Source organism: Rana temporaria, chromosome 6 (genome assembly GCF_905171775.1).
Source record: "Rana temporaria chromosome 6, aRanTem1.1, whole genome shotgun sequence".
NCBI classification, from domain to species: domain Eukaryota; kingdom Metazoa; phylum Chordata; class Amphibia; order Anura; family Ranidae; genus Rana; species Rana temporaria.
In genome coordinates, this window is record NC_053494.1 from 200,890,434 (window position 1) to 200,910,950 (window position 20,517).

A 20,517-nucleotide genomic window follows, 5' to 3' on the forward strand; every position below is an offset into this window, starting at 1 on the left:
CTTCTGAGTAGCATAGCACCATGGTATTCCTGCTCTAACCCAGAAGATGTTGGTGGTCCGGTGGTTAGCAGACTCGCTTGTGTACACCGGGTTTGTTTCGTTTTTTTTTTACTCGCTATTCATATGTATGTGTTTGGGTGCAGGGCTGCTTTTGCCTACAACACAAACAGATTTCAATAGGACCTGCTGCCATCAAAGAAATGCAAAGCAGGAGCAACGCATCCTCCTTAAGGTCATTCAAGCTGCAGAATTAAAATCAATTAAAAGCCAATCAATAAAGCTAGGTTCTCAAATCCCATGCTTTACAAAGCAATCCAAGGTGGATTGCTTTTCAGAATGTGGCTAAGCAGTGCTGAGGCCTCCTGAATGCCTGATTTATTTATTTTTTGCCATCACAGTGGGGCTTCTGCATAGCAACTGCGAGCCAATGATTGGTTCACAGTTGCATCACAGCCCATTGACTTGAATGTCCAAGTTAGACAGGCGCTGACAACTGTCAACTCGACCCACTGTGTTAAACATGATGCGGCCGAAGGCGCAAAGCATTATGACCACGCCCAGTAGCGGCTGGTGCTCAACATTTTTTGGGGGGGCGCAAACAAACTGAAAGAAAAAACAAACATCAAGCGCAGCCACTGTGCCCATAAATTGCCGCCACTGTGCCATCAAACGCAGCTACTGTACCCATCAATTGCCGCCAGTGTGCCCATCAATTGCTGCCAGTGTGCCCATCAATTGCTGCCAGTGTGCCCATCAATTGCTGCCAGTGTGCCCCATCAATTGCTGCCAGTGTGCTCCATCAGTTGCTGCCAGTGTGCTCCATTAATTGCTGCCAGTGTGGCCATCAATTTCTGCCAGTGTGCTCCATCAATTGCTGCCAGTGTGCCCCATCAATTGCTGCCAGTGTGCCCATCAATTGTTGCCAGTGTGCCCCATCAATTGCTGCCAGTGTGCCCCATCAATTACTGCCAGTGTGCCCCATCAATTGCTGCCAGTGTGCTCCATCAGTTGCTGCCAGTGTGCTCCATTAATTGCTGCCAGTGTGCCCATCAATTGCTGCCAGTGTGCCCATCAATTGCTGCCAGTGTGCCCATCAATTGCTGCCAGTGTGCTCCATCAGTTGCTGCCAGTATGCTCCATCAATTGCTGCCAGTGTGCCCCATTAATTGCTGCCAGTGTGCCCATCAATTGCTGCCAGTGTGCCCCATCAATTGCTGCCAGTGTGCCCCATCAATTGCTGCCAGTGTGCCCCATCAGTTGCTGCCAGTATGCTCCATTAATTGCTGCCAGTGTGCCCCATCAATTGCTGCCAGTGTGCTCCATCAATTGCTGCCAGTGTGCCCATTAATTGCTGCCAATGTGCCCATCAATTGCTGCCAGTGTGCTCCATCAATTGCTGCCAGTGTGCCCCATTAATTGCTGCCAGTGTGCCCCATCAATTTTCACCGCTGTGCCCATAAATTGCTGCCAGTGTGCCCATCAATTGCTGCCAGTGTGCCCCATCAATTTTCACCGCTGTGCCCATCAATTGCTGCCAGTGTGCCCATCAATTGCTGCCAGTGTGCCCCATCAATTTTCACCGCTGTGCCCATCAATTGCTGCCAGTGTGCCCATCAATTGCTGCCAGTGTGCCCCATCAATTTTCACCGCTGTGCCCATCAATTGCTGCCAGTGTGCTGCATCAATTGCTGCCAGTGTGTCCCATCAATTTTCACCGCTGTGCCCATCAATTGCTGCCAGTGTGCCCATCAATTGCTGCCAGTGTGCCCCATCAATTTTCACCGCTGTGCCCATCAATTGCTGCCAGTGTGCCCATCAATTGCTGCCAGTGTGCCCCATCAATTTTCACCGCTGTGCCAATCAATTGCTGCCAGTGTGCTCCATCAATTGCTGCCAGTGTGCCACCCGCCCGGCACTTACCTGTCTCGGCGCTGTACTCCACGCTCTGATTCCCCATGTCTTCTCCCGTCCACTTCCTGTCCTCTGCTATGATTGGACGATCGATAAGCATCCAATCACAGTGCCTGTCGCTTCAGCCAATCAGGTGACAAAGTAACCAGAACCGAGCACCTGATTGGCTGAGAGGCGGGTCAGTGTAAGGGAAGCAATTTATTCGCTTCCCTAACACAACACTGAGCAAACAGCGAACGTACAGCATTCACAGGTGCAGGAGAGATGGGGGGCGCTCCTGCGCCCTTTACGGAGGCACCGCTACTGACCACGCCATGTGAACAGCTTCCTCCGGGTGAGCTCTGAGGAAGGGAGTTTGCCTCCCGAAACACGTCAGCTTTCCAACCATTGAGATTTGTCATCCTCGACACTAGAGTTGTATATGACATTCATTTATCCTTATATGCGAGTATGCTTTTGGCGTTTCTAATAACAATTCCTAGGGTGTCTTTGCACTAGGCGTTTGCGCCCTTCTTATTTCTCTTCTCAGTGTTTTGGAGTCTCCCCGCTCAAGGAGCGCAGCATCGCCTAACTACCCGCTTCAACCAAGTCAGCGCTGCGCTTTGACAGTCTTTTGGTATTTTAGGGCTTGATCACACGTGCTTTGATCTCTGAAGAGCGATCCGGGTTCAGAGCATTTGACAAGCAGTGAGGAAGCATTGTATTGCCTTCTCACCGCCTGATTTAACCCCTTGAACCCCGCACTTGGGCGCCACAACCGCGTACATTGCACGCAGTCACGGAAAACATTCAGAGTGGCCCCATTCGCTTGAATGGGTTGTGTTTGGTGGGGGCTGAAAGCGTCAGGGGGCATACTTCCTGCCATGGCATATGTATACCCAGGGCTTTTTTTCTCAGAAAACGGATGCAGGTACTCCCAACTTCTGAGTCACCCCTTGTTTCCGACCCCTACCCACCTCCGAGCAGTGTCCCTTAGTTCCACCCTCTACCCACCTCTCAGACTGCCCCTTTTAGAGAATACACAACCAAGTATCATTTTGTGGTGCTAAGTCATTTGCATGGAATGTGTTAATGATCACAAGGAAAGCAGTAATATAGATCCCCTCCAACCAGAAACAGTAATTCCCCCTGCAATAAAAAATCCACCCTAGCTACTATAGACCCCCAACACTACAATACACTTTCTCAGCAACAGTAGCGCCCAGGGATAGACTGGCCATTGGGACTACAGGGAGTTTCCCGGTGGGCCGGCTTCAGTGACAGTGGACCGCTGCCTCCCTTCGCTCCTCTGTCTCTCCCTTCCCGCAGCGCTCACCTAGGGGGGACAGAAAAGCAGGCGGAGGACCAGAGGAGCAGGGGGGACGACAGAGGAGCATGGGGGAGGGGACAGACAGCTGACTCAACAGCTATGGCCTGGGAGCTTCTCACTTCTGCCTAATCTTGTCTCATAAGGGGGGGGGGGGGGCACCAAACTGATTCTTTGCCCCGGGAGAAATAATGTCTAGCTTCCCCACTGGTACTGCCTATAAGAGTACCAGTACCAGCCGGCGAGTGGCTAGTGAAGGGGGAGAGAGGGTGCGGGTGGCCGGGGGGGGGGGGGTGGGTGGGAATTGTCCAGCCGCCATGGGAGAGACCTGTCAAAGTGGGCCAGTCTGGATGAAGTCCAGGGCCAAATTTTTGTCCCAGTCCAGCCCTGGTAGCCCCCCCCCCCCCCAGCAGCAATAGATCCCCACAACAATATCCCCCCCCCCCCACACAAATAGATCAACTTCAGCAACTATAGACCCCTGGCAGCAACAATAGATCTCCTAGCAGCCTGCATGAATAAATACCCCAGCGGCCAGCAACAGAGGATTACCACCTCAAATGTAAATCCCTCCCAGTAACCGCTAACCCCCCAAGCAACAAAAAAGCCCCACCCTGCAAAAAATAGACTCCCCCTGCAACAACAGACCCCCCCCACGCAACAATAGACCCCCCCAGTAGTCAGCATTAATAGACCCTCCAGCACACCCCAGCACCCCTTGCCATTACATACATTCAGTGCTGGAGGTTCCCGGAACTACGTTCCCCCGCGTTCCTGCTGAAAAAAAGCCCTGTGTATACCCCCAGCCACTGCAGCTAAAGAGATGGGGAGCAGGAAAAAATATGACTCAACTGTGGGGTTTTGTCACCCCTCAACCGCTAGTGTGAACAAGCTTCAAGTGCAGATGAGCTACAGAAAAAACAAGCCTATTAACACTCAGTGTAGGGTGACCACGTGTCCCGGATTGCCCGGGACAGTCCCGCATTTTGCAGGTCTGTCCCGGGCACATTCATTTAAGGACAATACAGTGTCCCAGAATGAAACTGACACAGCCACGGGCCAATCTGATGCCCCTAAAAAGGCCGCCACATCACCGCTTTACTCACTGACAGTACTTGTCCTGGCCGGGAATGCCTGGAGGAGCACAATCCCGCCCCCTGCTTGTGATTGGAGAAATCATAAATCCCGCCTCTTGTGTCCAATCACTGTGCTGTGATTCGTTACAGCACAAGCTGATTTTTGGGAAGGGAGGGTGTCCCTGAATGGTAATTTGGAAATGTGGTCATCCTAACTCAGTGGCTTTGCCTGAACTCTGTTGGCATCACATGACCAATCCCTTGGCATTTGGTTGTGTGATTGGCACTGGAGGAACATTGGCCGAGCGGTATGTTCAGGGTAGGGCAGTGGTTATCAACTTATGAACCAAAGAGGGCCGCAAATCTGGCCCTTGACATCGCCCAAGAGCCGCACATAATGTTCAATATATGTAATGCTTGAGAGGGCTGTCAGAGAGTGCAGATCTAATAGACGAAATGAGGGTCAGAGAGTGCAGATCTAATGGAGGAAATGAGGGTCAGAGAGTGCAGATCTAATGGAGGAAATGAGGTTCAGAGAGTGCGAATCTAATGGAGGAAATGAGGGACAGAGAGTGCAGATCTAATGGAGGAAATGAGGGTCAGAGAGTGCAGATCTAATAGACGAAATGAGGGTCAGAGAGTGCAGATCTAATGGAGGAAATGAGGGTCAGAGAGTGCAGATCTAATGGAGGAAATGAGGGTCAGAGAGTGCAGATCTAATGGAGGAAATGAGGTTCAGAGAGTGCGAATCTAATGGAGGAAATGAGGGACAGAGAGTGCAGATCTAATGGAGGAAATGAGGGTCAGAGAGTGCAGATCTAATGGAGGAAATGAGGGTCAGGGAGTGCAGATCTAATGGAGGAAATGAGGGTCAGAGAGTGCAGATCTAATGGAGGAAATGAGGGTCAGAGAGTGCGAATCTAATGGAGGAAATGAGGGTCAGAGAGTGCAGATCTAATGGAGGAAATGAGGGTCAGAGAGTGCAGATCTAATGGAGGAAATTAGGGTCAGAGACTGCAGATCTAATGGACGAAATGAGGGTCAGAGACTGCAGATCTAATGGAGGAAATGAGGGTCAGAGAGTGCAGATCTAATGGACGAAATGAGGGTCAGAGAGTGCAGATCTAATGGACGAAATGAGGGTCAGAGAGTGCAGATCTAATGGAGGAAATGAGGGTCAGAGAGTGCAGATCTAATGGAGGAAAGTCAGGGTCAGAGAGTGCAGATCTAATGGAGGAAATGAGGGTCAGAGACTGCAGATCTAATGGAGGAAATGAGGGTCAGAGATTGCAGATCTAATGGAGGAAATGAGGGTCAGAGAGTGCAGATCTAATGGAGGAAATGAGGGTCAGAGAGTGCAGATCTAATGGAGGAAATGAGGGTCAGAGATTGCAGATCTAATGGAGGAAATGAGGGTCAGAGACTGCAGATCTAATGGAGGAAATGAGGGTCAGAGAGTGCAGATCTAATGGAGGAAATGAGGGTCAGAGAGTGCAGATCTAATGGAGGAAATGAGGGTCAGAGAGTGCAGATCTAATGGAGGAAATGAGGGTCAGAGAGTGCAGAACTAATGGAGGAAATGAGGGTCAGAGAGTACAGATCTAATGGAGGAAATGAGGGTCAGAGACTGCAGATCTAATGGAGGAAATGAGGGTCAGGGGGGGCAGATCTAATGGAGGAAATGAGGGTCAGAGAGTGCAGATCTAATGGAGGAAATGAGGGTCAGAGAGTGCAGATCTAATGGAGGAAATTAGGGTCAGAGACTGCAGATCTAATGGAGGAAATGAGGGTCAGAGACTGCAGATCTAATGGAGGAAATGAGGGTCAGAGAGTGCAGATCTAATGGACGAAATGAGGGTCAGAGAGTGCAGATCTAATGGAGGAAATGAGGGTCAGAGAGTGCAGATCTAATGGAGGAAATGAGGGTCAGAGAGTGCAGATCTAATGGAGGAAAGTCAGGGTCAGAGAGTGCAGATCTAATGGAGGAAATGAGGGTCAGAGACTGCAGATCTAATGGAGGAAATGAGGGTCAGAGATTGCAGATCTAATGGAGGAAATGAGGGTCAGAGATTGCAGATCTAATGGAGGAAATGAGGGTCAGAGAGTGCAGATCTAATGGAGGAAATGAGGGTCAGAGACTGCAGATCTAATGGAGGAAATGAGGGTCAGAGATTGCAGATCTAATGGAGGAAATGAGGGTCAGAGACTGCAGATCTAATGGAGGAAATGAGGGTCAGAGAGTGCAGATCTAATGGAGGAAATGAGGGTCAGAGAGTGCAGATCTAATGGAGGAAATGAGGGTCAGAGAGTGCAGATCTAATGGAGGAAAGTCAGGGTCAGAGAGTGCAGATCTAATGGAGGAAATGAGGGTCAGAGAGTGCAGATCTAATGGACGAAATGAGGGTCAGAGAGTGCAGATCTAATGGAGGAAATGAGGGTCAGAGAGTGCAGATCTAATGGAGGAAAGTCAGGGTCAGAGAGTGCAGATCTAATGGAGGAAATGAGGGTCAGAGACTGCAGATCTAATGGAGGAAATGAGGGTCAGAGATTGCAGATCTAATGGAGGAAATGAGGGTCAGAGAGTGCAGATCTAATGGAGGAAATGAGGGTCAGAGAGTGCAGATCTAATGGAGGAAATGAGGGTCAGAGATTGCAGATCTAATGGAGGAAATGAGGGTCAGAGACTGCAGATCTAATGGAGGAAATGAGGGTCAGAGAGTACAGATCTAATGGAGGAAATGAGGGTCAGAGAGTGCAGATCTAATGGAGGAAATGAGGGTCAGAGAGTGCAGATCTAATGGAGGAAATGAGGGTCAGAGAGTGCAGATCTAATGGAGGAAATGAGGGTCAGAGAGTGCAGATCTAATGGAGGAAAGTCAGGGTCAGAGAGTGCAGATCTAATGGAGGAAATGAGGGTCAGAGATTGCAGATCTAATGGAGGAAATGAGGGTCAGAGATTGCAGATCTAATGGAGGAAATGAGGGTCAGAGAGTACAGATCTAATGGAGGAAATGAGGGTCAGAGATTGCAGATCTAATGGAGGAAATGAGGGTCAGAGATTGCAGATCTCTTTGGACAGAACAGTGTTTTTAAAGATCTGTGTTATTGTTACCATAATTATAAACACATATGTTTTATTTTAGATAGTGAGACCTGTTCTCCTCTTTTTTTGCAACCAACAACCCCGAATGTGTCCTGACGAAGCTTAACAGCGAAACGCATTGACGCACAAGGGCTCACTATATATCATGTATCTTAATATATATGCCTTTTAATCTGTTTTTTCATGCTCTTTTTCATACCGTATATGTTTTTTTGTCTCAATAAATGTGATAATTTTTCTATATCCTTCATTGTTTACTGTGCCTTCAAAGTCCGACCCTTCTGGGGCCCCCTGGCAATAGGAGATTATGGGGCCCCCAGGCAATAGTACATTATGGGGCCCCCGGGCAATAGGAGATTATGGGGCCCCCGGGCAATAGGAGATTATGGGGCCACACAGTATACACACACACATACATACAGTATACACACACAATATACACACACAGTATACACACACACAGTATACACACACACACACATACATACAGTATACACACAGTATACACACACACAGTATACACACACACACACACACATACATACAGTATACACACAGTATACACACACAGTATACACACACACAGTATACACACACACACATACATACAGTATACACACACAATATACACACAGTATGCACACACACACACACACATACATACAGTATACACACACAATATACACACACAGTATGCACATACACACACACATACATACAGTATACACACACAATATACACACACAGTATACACACATACAGTATACACACACACAGTATACACATACACAGTATACACATACATACAGTATACATACACAATATACACACACAGAATACACACACACACACTGAAAAGGTATTGGAGAGGCGGGGCAGCTATAATCTTGGGATTTTTTTAAAAACACAAATATTTACATACTGTCCCTGGTTTTACTGAGGCTGTTAACCCTGATGGGGCCCCCTAGTGGCATGGGGCCCTCGGGCAGTGCCCGAGTGCCCGAATGGTCAGTCCGCCCCTGCCTTTAGTAAGTCAACCCCATATGTAGTGCAAGGACCTGCATGATTGGATGCAAATAGATTATTTTGTTAAAGGGGTTGTAAAGGTAATTTTTTTTCCCTAAATATCTTCCTTTACCTTAGTGCAGTCCTCTTTCACTTACCTCATCCTTCCATTTTGCTTTTAAATGTCCTTATTTCTTCTGAGAAATCCTCACTTCCTGTTCTTCTGTCTGTAACTTCACACAGTAATGCAAGGCTTTCTCCCTGGTGTGGAGTGTCGTGCTCGCCCCCTCCCTTGGACTACAGGAGAGTCAGGACGCTCTCTACGTTGCAGATAGAGAAAGGAGCCGTGTGTTAGTGGGCGTCCCGACTCTCCAGTAGTCCAAGGGAGGGGGCGAGCACGACACTCCACACCAGGGAGAAAGCCTTGCATTACTGTGTAGAGTTACAGACAGAACAGGAAGTGAGGATTTCTCAAAAGAAATAAGGACATTTAAAAGAAAAATGGAAGAATGAGGTAAGTGAAGGAGGACTGCACTAAGGTAAAGGAAGCTATTTAGGAAGAAAAAAAATTGTCCCTTTACAACCCCTTGAAATATAAAGTTGATTCTGTGGTGAGATTGTAATATGTATGGTGGCCCTAAAGGGTCTTCCAAGACATTTGTAGGGCAATTGCAGGTGAATAAAGCCAACCAGTGTTTTTTTTTTTATGGAAAGGAAAAGCGGGGTAATTGGAGGGAATTGCACAGACCTGGGAATACCTCGGGGAGCAATTATGCAACCTGTGATAATTTGGCTGAGAAGCCAGTAAAGAAAAAAAAAGCAACATAAAAAAAAACAACAACTGTACGGTACTAAGACGTTTGCAGGGACCCAGAGATGTCAAACGCTGGAGATGGATACATAGTTACATAGTAGGATGTCAGATATTGCTACATATTTGCATTTTCCATGTACTCTGTCTAAAAACACTACAGACATCTTACAGTTTCTACATATAAATATCCTATAAAGTATAAAAAATGATTTAAAAACCGGGAACAAAATAGGAGCTGTTGCCCAGAACAACCAATCAGATACACAGGGCCAGATTCACGTACAGCGGCGTATCTTTGAGCAGGCGTAGCGCATCTCATATGCGCTACGCCGACGTAACATAGAGAGGCAAGAGCAGTATTCACAAAGCACTTGCTCCGTGTGTTACGTCGGCGTAGCGTAAAAGGGCCGGCGTAAGCCCCCCTAATTCAAATTAGGAAGGTAGTGGGCGTGTTGTATTTAAATTAACCGTGACCCCATGTAAATGAATGGCCGAACGAACGGCGCATGTGCGCGCATGCTCAGAATCACGTCGCATATACTCCCTAAGATACGACGGCTCAATGCGTATGACGTGAACGTAACTTACGCCCAGCCCCATTCACGTACGACTTACGTAAACAACGTAAAATACAACGGCTGTTCCAACGTCCATACCCTAACAAGACTTACCCCTGCTTTAGGTGGGATAACTTTACGCAGGACGTACGCCTTACGTAAACGGCGTAGCTTACTGCAAGTACGTTTGTGAATCGGCGTATTTAGGTCATTTACATATTCGACGCGTAAATCAATGGAAGCACCCCTAGCGGCCAGCGTAAATATGCACCCAAGATACGACGGCGTAGGAGACTTACGTCGGTCGGATCAAGCCAAAATTCAGGCGTATCTTGTTTCAAGAATAAGGCGCATAGATACGACGGCGCATCCTAGAACTTACGCGGCGTATCAGAAGATACATCGGCGTAAGTCGTACGTGAATCTGGCCCACAGTCTTTATTCATCAAAGAGTCATAAATACCATGGCCCGGATTCAGAAAGGAGACACGACGGCGTATCTCCGGATACGCCATCGTATCTCTGAGTGTGCGGAATCGTAACTATGCGACTGACTCATAGAATCAGTTACGCATAGATTTCCCTAAGATCCGACCGGCGTAAGTGTCTTAGGCTGCATATTTACGCTGGCCGCTAGGTGGCGCTTCCGTAGATTTACGCGATGAATATGCTAATTAGGTAGATACGCCGATTCACAAACGTACGTACGCCCCAGTGCATTTTTTTACGTCGTTTACGTTAGGCTTTTTTGCGGCGTAAGGTTGCTCCTGGGTCTATGAGGCGTACGCAATGTTAAGTATGGACGTCGTTCCCGCGTCGAGTTTTGAAAATTTTACGCCGTTTGCGTAAGTCGTTCGCGAATAGGGCTGTACGTAAGTTACGTTCACGTCTAAAGCAATGACGACTTGCGGCGTAATTTCGAGCATGCGCACTGGGATTTTTTCAAGAACAGCGCATGCGCCGTTTGTAAAATACGTCAAATACGTGGGAGTTACAGTGAATTTAAATAAAACGCGCCCATATCATCCCCATTTCAATTAGGCGGGCTTACGCCAACACACATACGTTACGCCGCCGTAACTAAGGGCGCAAGCTCTTTCTGCATACGAAACTTGCGCCCTAAGTTGCGGCGGCGTACCGTATCTGAGATACGGTACGCCGCGCCGACAGATACTCCAATGTATCTGAATCCGGCCCCATCTGTCTATATTGGAGTACATAACTACCCAACCTGTGAGCAGCGTGCAAATGTATAAAATCACATTTTGTGGTATTGTGTCTAAATAAGGACCTCTGTAGGGACCTCTATGTCTCGGGGCAACCCCTTGTAACCTTGGACTGGTGAAGGCTGGCACCATCTGGTACATATTGAGTTTTGCCATCTACGGACACGCCATGCTGTCTGTACACATAAATATTATATAACTTCCCCAACAACAAAAGACTCGTCGTTGACAGATGGAAGCGAGTGGGAGCCGCTGCCCGGAACAACCATTTGCATACATAGGTCTCGCTGAACTCCACTGCCCTCAATCGGCCAATCAGATTCAAACCTGTGGTGGTATCTTGATTGTGATTGGCTGTCCGCAGACAATGTAGACAGCTCTTTGATAAACAAGGCCCAAAGTCTGATCTAAAAATAAAAGATCCCAGCAATGGCCAACTGTTCTCTTCAGTTTGAACTCCCACCGTATATCGGCGTCCTTTGCATGCGTCAATGTTTGTGCGCCTCGCTGGCACGATACAGTTTATTGTTGGATCTTATTTAATAAGTATGGTAACCCCTGACAACCAACCAGAAACCATATTTCTTTAGCATGGCTGCACTTAACTGCTAAGGCTGCATTCACACCTGAACGCGGCGTATTTTACCACGATTTGCCGCGACAAAACGCAGCGTTTTTTACCGTGGTTTTCGCTGGAGGGGTGATTAAACATTGGCCGAACGCCGAAGACGCCTGAAAAAAAGGGTCAGGGACTTGTTTTGAGCTTCAGGCGTACGGCGTTTCGGCGTTCGGCGTGGAGATGTGAACCATCTCCATAGCCGACAATGTTAAATCACCCCTCCAGCGTATTTCAGGCTGCAATAGCGTCGCGCTACAGGCGACAAAACGCCTAGGTGTGAATGGAGCCTAAATGTTGATTTCTGATGCTACAGGTCGGCTGGACGCGATTGCATACAAGCGGTAGAGTAGTGCACAGGCCAATGAGCGTGGCAACAATGGCAATGATTCAAACTGTCAAATAGGTAGGTTGCTATGGGTTACCGTAACCTGCACAGCCTCGCAGCAGTTTGCACTGTCTGAATGACTTGGGCACTTGCCTTGTACGCAATTGGCGCTAGAGACATTTCCATGATCATAAGATTGAAGAACATCATTACTGTATAGGTCAGCCATGCTCAACAAAGGGGTTTCTAGGGGTCCCTTGACTGATTGACCTTCCATCTAAGGGTGCCAGCATAGTTCTGGGGTGAATGTCACTTGGCAGAGCCAGCAACAGGACACCAACGATCTTTTCAGCTGTCTCTGCCCACCATCATAAGGGAGACATTCTTCCAACCGACCACCAATGTAAAAGGAGCATTCTTCCTACTGACTGCCAACATAAGGGGCATTCTTCCCAATGACTACCCCTATTAGGTGACACATTTTTACTGACCACCCATGTAAGGGGCATTCTTTCTTCTAACCACAAATGTAAGGAACATTTTTCCCACTGATCACAGATGTAAGGGAAGTGTTTCCACTATTTGCCATTATAAGCGGCATTCTTCCCACTGACCACCAATGTAAGGGACATTCTTCCCACTGATCACCAATGTAAGGAACATTCTTCCCACTGATCACCAATGTAAGGAACATTCTTCCCACTGATCACCAATGTAAGGATCATTCTTCTCACTGATCACCAATGTAAGGAACATTCTTCCCACTGATCACCAATGTAAGGGACATTCTTCCCACTGATCACCAATGTAAGGGACATTCTTCCCACTGATCACCAATGTAAGGGACATTCTTCCCACTGATCACCAATGTAAGGAGCATTCTTCCCACTGACCACCAATGTAAGGAGCATTCTTCCCACTGATCACCAATGTAAGGAACATTCTTCCCACTGATCACCAATGTAAGGATCATTCTTCTCACTGATCACCAATGTAAGGAACATTCTTCCCACTGATCACCAATGTAAGGGACATTCTTCCCACTGATCACCAATGTAAGGGACATTCTTCCCACTGATCACCAATGTAAGGGACATTCTTCCCACTGATCACCAATGTAAGGAGCATTCTTCTCACTGACCACCAATGTAAGGAGCATTCTTCCCACTGATCACCAATGTAAGGGACATTCTTCCCACTGACCACCAATGTAAGGAGCATTCTTCCCACTGATCACCAATGTAAGGGACATTCTTCTCACTGACCACCAATGTAAGGGACATTCTTCCCACTGATCACCAATGTAAGGGACATTCTTCCCACTGATCACCAATGTAAGGAGCATTCTTCCCACTGATCACCAATGTAAGGGACATTCTTCTCACTGACCACCAATGTAAGGGACATTCTTCCCCTGGACAACAATGTAAGGGACATTCTTCCCACTGACCACCAATGTAAGGAACATTCTTCCCACTGATCACCAATGTAAGGGACATTCTTCTCACTGATCACCAATGTAAGGAGCATTCTTCCCACTGACCACCAATGTAAGGGACATTCTTCCCACTGATCACCAATGTAAGGAACATTCTTCCCACTGATCACCAATGTAAGGAACATTCTTCCCACTGACCACCAATGTAAGGAACATTCTTCTCACTGACCACCAATGTAAGGGACATTCTTCTCACTGATCACCAATGTAAGGAACATTCTTCTCACTGACCACCAATGTAAGGAACATTCTTCCCACTGACCTCCAATGTAAGGGACATTCTTCCCACTGACCCCCAACTAAAGGGTTTTGTCAGGCGGTCCTCTAGTCGCGATGATTATAGGGTCCCTCTGTGATTGGGTCAGGCTGATATAGATGGTGGTATCCTCATTATCACCATACAAATGCCTTCTGCCATCCTAGATGTACCTGATGCCGACAGATAACTTGGAATGACGGGATTGTGGGAAAGACATAGAGGAGCCCCAGGCTATACAAGAGGCAATTCTATTTCCCAGTGACTGAGGCCTGTCCTTGCCGTACACCAACCTCGCCAACCAGGCTGGGGGGCGAAGCGACGCAAAACACGAGATGAGCCCCCCAGCACGGTTTATTTACCACCCATAATCAGTGCCCAGAACTGGCAGCCATCTCGGCTCATCGGGGAGGAGGGTTTTTCTTTAACTCACTGCCTGCCAGACTGAGGCCAAGCTGGCACTCACAAATGATGTGCCATAAGATGTGGGTGATGGTGGGCAGCAATGCATGGATCACTAATAAGGAAGCCTTGGGGGTGAGAAGGTTTGGTGGGATTCCTACTGGAGAATGAAGTATGGTGTCTAGGTTTATGGGGTCTTTAGGGGGTCTTTAGGGGGTCTTCAGATCAAAGGGGGGGAGATAAAAGGAAGAAACTTACATGAGATATCAGCAGTGTGTCTGAGATTCCTGAACAGCTGATGGTTCCCATTATTCTCAGGTTGGGGGGTTGGGGGGGTTGTTATGAAAATAAGGGAGGTCTCTGCTAATCATGGAGTGTTGGTACCCAGTGTAGGATTGACAGTACCTAGGGTGGGGTGAGTCACATCGGTGGGAGGTGTCCTGAGATGGGGACCATGCATGGAGCTGTCACCCTACGGTCCAGCCGCCAGCAGTCTCTTTCTTGTGCAAAGGCGATGTTGGCTGTCTCTCTGCCTCTCCTGCCGTCTCACACTCATCCTCAAGCGGCAACGTTTCATCCGGCTGTCTTCTTGTGAGATCCCTCCAGGGTCCGGCCGTCCGGCACGCAGTGGCAGGGTCCGTCGCTTCAGTCTCAGGCTCCCCAGCGGTCTCTTCTACGTGATGCTCAAGTGCGTCTCCCCCATGGCTGGGTTCCTGGCCCCGGGCTCGTCTTACGTGGCCATTGTGCTGTTCTCTCCATCACTCTCTTCCTCTCTTTGTCCCCATCGCTGCTCTCTCCTTTCCTTCTCCCTCTGCGGTTGGAGGGGCTTTGTGAAAAGAGACCTCCTCCCCCTCCTCCCCTCCCTCCGTCAGCCTTCCCTCTGTGTCTGCTGTCTCTGCCCTCACACCTCCTGCTTTGCACTTTCCTTGGTGTTTTAACAAGCAGCCTGTGCCCTCAGTTACCCCTGGGCATGCCCGCTTCATGCCATCTGCCCCTCTTCTCCTCCACCCTCCCCAGTGCCCGCTCTCTCCAGATCTTCACTCCTTCTTCTCTCTGTGATTTCCTTCTATTCCTCCCCTGACTCTTCCCACCACCTCCTCTCTTTGTCTCTCTCTTCCTCCTTTCTTGTCTGTCACCTGGAAGTCTCTCTTATTCTATTCTATCCCCAGATCTCTGTCTCCACTACCTCTCTTCTCCTCTCCTTACTGTCTCTTCTCTATCCCCAGCTCTCTATCTGCACTGCCTCTCTTCTCCTCTCCTTACTGTCTCTTCTCTTTCTACAGCTCTCTATCTGCACTGCCTCTCTTCTCCTCTCCTTACTGTCTCTTCTCTTTCTACAGATCTCTGTCTGCACTGCCTCTCTTCTCCTCTCCTTACTGTCTCTATCCCCAGCTCTCTATCTGCACTGCCTCTCTTTCCTGTTCTCTCTATCTCTCCTCTCTCTTCTCTTCTCCTCTCATTACTGTCTCTTCTCTATCCCCAGCTCTCTGTCTGCACTGCCTCTCTTTCCTGTTCTCCCTATCTCTCCTCTCTCTTCTCCTCTCCTTACTGTCTCTTCTCTTTCTACAGATCTCTGTCTGCACTGCCTCTCTTTCCTGTTCTCTCTATCTCTCCTCTCTCTTCTCTTCTCCTCTCCTTACTGTCTCTTCTCTATCCCCAGCTCTCTGTCTGCACTCCCTCTCTTTCCTGTTCTATCTCTACTCTCTCCTCTCCTCTCCTTACTGTCTCTTCTCTATCCCCAGCTCTCTGTCTGCACTCCCTCTCTTTCCTGTTCTCTCTGTCTCTCCTCTCTCTTCTCCTCTCCTTACTGTCTCTTCTCATTCTACAGCTCTCTGTCTGCACTCCCTCTCTTTCCTGTTCTATCTCTACTCTCTCCTCTCCTTACTGTCTCTTCTCTATCCCCAGCTCTCTGTCTGCACTCCCTCTCTTTCCTGTTCTCTCTTTCTCTCCTCTCTCTTCTCCTCTCTCTACTGTCTCTTCTCTATCCCCAGCTCTCTGTCTGCACTCCCTCTCTTCCCTGTTCTCTCGATCTCTCCTCTCTCTTCTCCTTACTGTCTCTTCTCTTTCTACAGCTCTCTGTCTGCACTCCCTCTCTTTCCTGTTCTCTCTGTCTCTCCTCTCTCTTCTCCTCTCCTTACTGTCTCTTCTCATTCTACAGCTCTCTGTCTGCACTCCCTCTCTTTCCTGTTCTCTCTTTCTCTCCTCTCTCTTCTCCTCTCTCTACTGTCTCTTCTCTATCCCCAGCTCTCTGTCTGCACTCCCTCTCTTCCCTGTTCTCTCGATCTCTCCTCTCTCTTCTCCTTACTGTCTCTTCTCTTTCTACAGCTCTCTGTCTGCACTCCCTCTCTTTCCTGTTCTCTCTGTCTCTCCTCTCTCTTCTCCTCTCCTTACTGTCTCTTCTCATTCTACAGCTCTCTGTCTGCACTCCCTCTCTTTCCTGTTCTCTCTTTCTCTCCTCTCCTCTCCTTACTGTCTCTTCTCTATCCCCAGCTCTCTGTCTGCACTCCCTCTCTTTCCTGTTCTCTCTTTCTCTCCTCTCTCTTCTCCTCTCTCTATTGTCTCTTCTCTATCCCCAGCTCTCTGTCTGCACTCCCTCTCTTCCATGTTCTCTCGATCTCTCCTCTCTCTTCTCCTTACTGTCTCTTCTCTTTCTACAGCTCTCTGTCTGCACTCCCTCTCTTTCCTGTTCTATCTCTCCTCTCCTCTCCTTACTGTCTCTTCTCTTTCTACAGCTCTCTGTCTGCACTCCCTCTCTTTCCTGTTCTCCCTATATCTCCTCTCTCTTCTCCTCTCCTTACTGTCTCTTCTCTTTCTACAGCTCTCTGTCTGCACTCCCTCTCTTTCCTGTTCTCTCTATCTCTTCTCTCTCTTCTCCTCTCCTTACTGTCTCTTCTCTTTCTACAGCTCTCTGTCTGCACTCCCTCTCTTCTCCTCTCCTCTCCTCTCCTTACTGTCTCTTCTCTTTCTACAGCTCTCTGTCTGCACTCCCTCTCTTTCCTGTTCTCTCTATCTCTTCTCTCTCTTCTCCTCTCCTTACTGTCTCTTCCCTATCCCCAGCTCTCTGTCTGCACTCCCTCTCTTTCCTGTTCTCCCTATCTCTCCTCTCTCTTCTCCGCTCCTTACTGTCTCTTCTCTTTCTACAGCTCTCTGTCTGCACTCCCTCTCTTTCCTGTTCTCTCTATCTCTCCTCTCTCTTCTCCTCTCCTTACTGTCTCTTCTCTATCCCCAGCTCTCTGTCTGCACTCCCTCTCTTTCCTGTTCTCTTTACTCTCTCTTCTCTCCTTACTGTCTCTCCTCTTTTTACAGCTCCCTGTCTTCACTCACTCTCTCCTCTTCTTTCTCATTGACTCTCTTTCTGCCTTTCTCTAGCACTCCCTCTCTCCAGCCTTTCCTCTTTATCTGTCTCTACTCTCTCTCCTCTTTGTCTCTCTCCAGCCTTTCCTCCTTATCTATCTCTACTCTCTCTCCTATTTGTCTCTCTCCAGCACTCTGACTTTACCCCCCTTTCCTTTTCTCTCTACTCTCTCCCTCCTCTCCTTACTGTCTCCCCTTTTTCTCCAGCACTCTGGTTACACTATCTCTCTCTCGCGCTCTCTCACTGTCATTCTTTAGCATGCAAAATGCCCCCCCCCCCCCCTTCTGTCTCTGCCCTCTCTCCAGCACTCTGGCTGCACGCTCTCTCCCTTTCCCTTCCCCTGTGACTCTACTCTCTCTCTCTCTATCCTCTGTCTATCTCCAGCACTCTTTCCCTTCCCCTGTGACTCTACTCTCTCTCTCTCTCTATCCTCTGTCTCTCTCCAGCACTCTCTCCCTTTCCCTTCCCCTGTGACTCTACTCTCTCTCTCTCTCTCTCTCTATCCTCTGTCTCTCTCCAGCACTCTCTCCATTTCCCTTCCCCTGTGACTCTACTCTCTCTCTCTCTATCCTCTGTCTCTCTCCAGCACTCTCTCCCTTTCCCTTCCCCTGTGACTCTACTCTCTCTCTCTCTATCCTCTGTCTCTCTCCAGCACTCTCTCCCTTTCCCTTCCCCTGTGACTCTACTCTCTCTCTCTCTCTCTCTCTCTCTCTCTATCCTCCGTCTCTCTCCAGCACTTTAGCTGCACTCTATCTTCTTTATTTTGTCTCTTTTCAGCACTTTCTCTCTCCTCTCAATTTATTTCCTATTTTCTGTCTCTCCAGCACTTTAGCTGCACTCTCTCTCTCTATCCTACTTTCTCTCTCTCTCTCTCCCCTCTCCTCTGCCTTTCTCCCCTATGTTCTGTCTCTCCAGCACTCTAGGTGCACTTTCTCTGTCCCCTATTTTCTGTGTGTGTGTCTCTCTCCTATTTCTCTCTCTCTCTCCCTCCCATTGTTTGACTCTCTTTTTTCCCTAATTTCTATCTCTCTCTCCTATTTTCTATCTCTCGCTCTCTCCCCCTTATTTTCTGTCTCTCTCTCCAATTTTGTTTCTCTCTCCTATATTCTGCCTCTCTCTCCTATTTATTGTCTCTCCCTCCCCAATTTTCTACCCCTCTCCCCTATTTTCTGTCTCTTTCTCCTATTTATTTTCTCTCTCTCCCCTATTTTCTATCTCTGTCTCTCTCCCTCTCTCTCCTCTATTTTCTGTCTCATTATCCTATGTATTGTCACTCTCTCCCTCCCCTATTTTCTCTCTCTCCTTCTATTTTCTGTCTCTCTCTCTTTCTCCCCTATTTTCTGTTTCTTTCTCCTATTTTCTATCTCTTTCCACTATTTCCTGTCTTTCTCTCTCCTCCCCTATTTTCTGTTTCTATTTCTCCCCCCTATTTTCTATCTATCTCTCTCCCCTTTTTTCTAGCACTTTGTCTATATTCTCCCCCCTCTCTTTTCTGTCTCTCTCTCCAGCACGCCCTTCTCCTCTCCCATTATCCCCTCCTCGCCCAGCACTCTGCCTCTTCTCCCCAGCACTCACCTTCTTCCCCTCCTCTCCCAGCACTCTCCCTCTTCTCCTCCTCTCCCGGGAACTCTCCCTCTTCCCCTCCTCTCCCCAGCACTCATCCTCTTCCACTCCTCTCCCAGCACTCTCCTTCTTCCCCTCCTCTCCCCAGCACTCTCCCTCTTCTCTCCCCAGCACACTCCCTCTTCCCCTCCTCTCTCTCCCAGCACTCTCCTTCTTCCCCTCCTCTCTCTCCCAGCACTCTCCTTCTTCCCCTCCTCTCCCAACACTCTCCCTTTTCCCCTCCTCTCCCAGCACTCTGCCTCTTCTCCCCAGAACTCTCCTTCTTCCCCTTCCTTGCCAGCACTCTCCTTCTTCCGCTGCCTTCTCTCCCAGCACTCTCCCTCTTCTCCTCCTCTCCCAGGGAACTCTCCCTCTTCCCCTCCTCTCCCCAGAACTCTCCCTCTTCTCTCCCCAGCACTCTCCCTCTTCCCCTCCTCTCCCAGCACTCTCCCCTTTCCCCTCCTCTCCCCAGCACTCTCCCTCTTCTCTCCCCAGCACACTCCCTCTTCCCCTCCCCTCCCCTCTTCCCCTCCTCTCTCTCCCAGCACTCTCCTTCTTCCCCTCCTCTCTCTCCCAGCACTCTCATTCTTCCCCTCCTCTCTCTCCCAGCACTCTCATTCTTCCCCTCCTCTCCCCAGCACTCTCCCTCTTCCCCTCCTCTCCCAGCACTCTCCCCTTTCCCCTCCTCTCCCCAGCACTCTCCCTCTTCTCTCCCCAGCACACTCCCTCTTCCCCTCCCCTCCCCTCTTCCCCTCCTCTCTCTCCCAGCACTCTCCTTCTTCCCCTCCTCTCTCTCCCAGCACTCTCATTCTTCCCCTCCTCTCTCTCCCAGCACTCTCATTCTTCCCCTCCTCTCCCCAGCACTCTCCCTCTTCCCCTCCTCTCCCAGCACTCTCCCCTTTCCCCTCCTCTCCCCAGCACTCTCCCTCTTCTCTCCCCAGCACACTCCCTCTTCCCCTCCCCTCCCCTCTTCCCCTCCTCTCTCTCCCAGCACTCTCCTTCTTCCCCTCCTCTCTCTCCCAGCACTCTCATTCTTCCCCTCCTCTCTCTCCCAGCACTCTCATTCTTCCCCTCCTCTCTCTCCCAGCACTCTCCTTCTTCCCCTCCTCTCTCTCCCAGCACTCTCCTTCTTCCCCTCCTCTCTCTCCCAGCACTCTCATTCTTCCCCTCATCTCTCTCCCAGCTCTCCTTCCCCTCCTCTCCCAGCACTTTCCTTCTTCCTCTTCTCTCTCTCTCTCTCCCAGCACTCTCCCTCTCCCAGCACTCTCATTCTTCCTCTCCCAGCACTCTCATTCTTCCTCTCCTCTCCCAGCAGTCACCTTCCCCTCCTCTGCCAGCACTCTCCTTCTTCCTCTCCTCTGCCAGCACTCTCCTTCTTCCCCTCCTCTCCCAGCACTCTCCTTCTTCCCCTCCTCTGCCAGAACTCTCCTTCTTCCCCTCCTCTCCCAGCACTCTCCTTCTT

The 20,517-nt window shown here is 49.2% G+C and overlaps 1 protein-coding gene across 3 annotated transcripts in view; it reads right to left on the reverse strand.

The window, feature by feature from the left end:
* TMEM198 (transmembrane protein 198) overlaps window positions 1-15,316 on the reverse strand; it is a 59,459-nt gene extending 44,143 nt beyond the window's left edge. For 2 of the 3 annotated variants that reach the window (XM_040358077.1, XM_040358079.1), the window contains exon 1: window positions 14,504-15,316. The gene's annotated coding sequence lies outside the window, so the exon portion shown is untranslated. Of the gene's footprint in view, window positions 1-14,356; window positions 14,448-14,503 lie in introns of those variants that run through there. The other variant, XM_040358078.1, reaches the window with a different exon arrangement.
* Between the last annotated feature and the right edge of the window lie 5,201 nt (window positions 15,317-20,517).